Raw genomic sequence first — 2,641 nt, forward strand, 5'->3', positions numbered from 1 at the left:
GCAGCAGCAGCAGCAGCAGCAGCCCAGGAAAAGGAAAGTCAAATTTAGTGACAAAGAATTGGAGGTATTAATTGAAGAAGTCTCAGCTAAGCATGAACAGCTTTTTGGAAAAAGCTCACTAAAAGTACCTGAGGCTTTCAAAAGAAAAATATGGATCACAATACAGGCAAAGGTGAATGCTGTAGGTGTCGCCCACAGAGACATCAGCAATCTCCAGAAGAGATGGTACGATTTGCGCAGCAGAGCCAAAGAGAAGATTGCGACACGCATTAAATCTGGAAGGAAAACTGGAGGGGGTACACCAAAAGAAATACCAACTACCCCTTGGGAGGAACTAGTAGAAGGGACTTTACCTACAGAAGCAGTGGTTGGAGTGTATGACATAGACACCTCTGAGCAGCCAGGAACAAGTCAAGGTAAATTTTATTTTAAATCAGGAAAATGTCATTGACTGCATTACTTGTGATGCATTTTGTAATGATAAAAATGTAAAAAGTAGATGTTTGGCCAGAGTGCATTACATATATGGTACATTTTGGTTAAAAGAATGGCATCATGGGACATGTAGTTTTCAAAAAAAACTTTATTGCTATCAAGAAAACAGGATCAATGTAAAAAATAGGTTGAGTCAGTTGTAGGAGTATTAGTGAAGCATACCTCAATGTATCAGTGTCATATGTTAACCTGTAAAACAAAAACAGGCATTGGGAATACTTAGCTAACAATTTACTCCCACTGTCTCTTTTTTAGATGCAGAATTGGATGCTGAATTCATTGAATTTGCTGAGTCATTCACACAAGACTTATTAAATGATGCTGCAAATAACTTTGACCCACCACCTTCACCCACTGTGGAACCTCAAATTCAAAGACGCAGAGTGCGTCAACTGGTAGACACAGAATCTGAGGCAGAGGATAATGTGAACACTGCAGTCCCAAATGCAACAGTGAATGCAGGGCCTGCACAAAGGGTCCCAGGCAGGCGTCAAAGACTGCGACAATTCTTCCGGCGTCGCAGAGGTCCTGTCCAAAATCATGATGCAATGGATGAGATTGTAAATGGCAGTGTCATTGAGAGGAAGTTATTAAAAGTACAGCGCCTGCAAGGAAAGGATATAAGGGTTATCAAGGGAAAAATCACCAATATAGCCAAAGACATTAACAATATGAGTGCAGCACTTGTCAACATGGTCAATGTCTCTTCAGACAAAATGGAACGCATGACAGCAGCAATAGAGACACTAAGCCAAGTAATGCAGGTTAACCAGGGCGCAGTTTTGCAAAGAGCAACAGTTGTAAATATGCATTCCAGCACAAGAGCCATGCACAGAATGTGCAATAACACTTCAAAATTGATTGAAACTACTGTTGACATTCAAAAGGAAATGATGAAATGTTATGGTGAGCTGGCCTCTGGCATGAAGTCAATGCAAGGCCTCATTTCAGGCCACCATCCAGGGCCAAGTACTATCTGTCATCCAGAGTCTGTAGTCACTGCATCTTCTTCAGACACAGCAAATGTAAAAATCAAAGCTGCTTCAGAAAGAAGAAGTGTCAGAAATGTAGGCAAAGATACCTTTAAAAACATAAATTCAAACCCTGTGAAGGTTAAGGCATTGGGGTTAAGAGGAAGGAAAAAATGATTCATATGTGAATATTTTGTGAACCTTATTTTGCACTGTTATTGCATGACAATATCCATACTTTTCAATATTACATTAAAATGACATTTTTGTTATCACAGAGCAGATAAATTTGAATGGAAGCTCACATTAAATTACTTTGGAACTGCAATAAATCCCTAAGTTACAGCAAAAGCATGTTTGTTCTGTGTCATACCTTTATTTAAAAGTAATGCTGAGTTATCTCTTCTCTCCTTCTCCTTCCCTCTGCTGCATCAGGACCATTGATTCTAGGTTGGGGTTGGTGAGGTTGGTTGTGGTTATTTGGGATGTTGTCTTCAAATTCCAAACCAAGGCCTCTTTTCATGGCAACATTGTGCAGCATGGCACAAGTGGCAACAATTTTGCAGCAGACCGATATTGTAATGCACCTCCAGTTTTATGTAGTATTCTGAATCTGGATTTCATTATTCCAAATGTCCTCTCAATCACATTTCTGGTAGAGATATGAGCTTGGTTATAATTTTGCTCTTTGCGGGTTGTCGGATTCAGATAAGGAGTCAGGATAAATGTTCTCACACCATAAGCACTGTCACCTATGGAAACATTTACAACATATCATTGGATTGCAAACATGTCAAAACATTTGTCTGAAAACAATTTCAACAACATAAGATGATAACGTACCCAGTAAATATCCATCTCCAAAATGTCCAGCTTCCAACTTGGTATATATGGCACTCTGTTTGAATATGTAGGAGTCATGAGCACTTCCTGGGAAACTAGCAACTAGGTCTGTGATTATGGTTTTAGAATTACAAATGGCTTGAATGTTCAATGAATGATACAATTTTCTATTCCTAAAAATGTACTCATTGTGGGAAGGTGGGCATATGGGAATATGAGTACCATCTATGCAGCCTATAACATGAGGGAAATGAGCCATATTATAGAAGTCCAACTTTGTCTGTAAAAGTTCCTGCTGAGTACTTGGAAAAACTATGTAATGCCTGATCCTC

General features: G+C 39.3%; 1 long non-coding RNA gene across 1 annotated transcript; it reads right to left on the minus strand.

The window, feature by feature from the left end:
- Positions 1–565: 565 nt before the first annotated feature.
- On the minus strand, positions 566–2,031 carry LOC147728452 (uncharacterized). The gene is made up of 2 exons (XR_015309557.1): positions 1,840–2,031; positions 566–1,100 (listed from the first exon to the last, which is right to left on the minus strand). It is a non-coding gene; the product is annotated as an uncharacterized LOC147728452 (long non-coding RNA).
- Between the last annotated feature and the right edge of the window lie 610 nt (positions 2,032–2,641).

Source organism: Lissotriton vulgaris, chromosome 3_1 (assembly GCF_964263255.1).
Source record: "Lissotriton vulgaris chromosome 3_1, aLisVul1.2, whole genome shotgun sequence".
NCBI lineage: Eukaryota > Metazoa > Chordata > Amphibia > Caudata > Salamandridae > Lissotriton > Lissotriton vulgaris.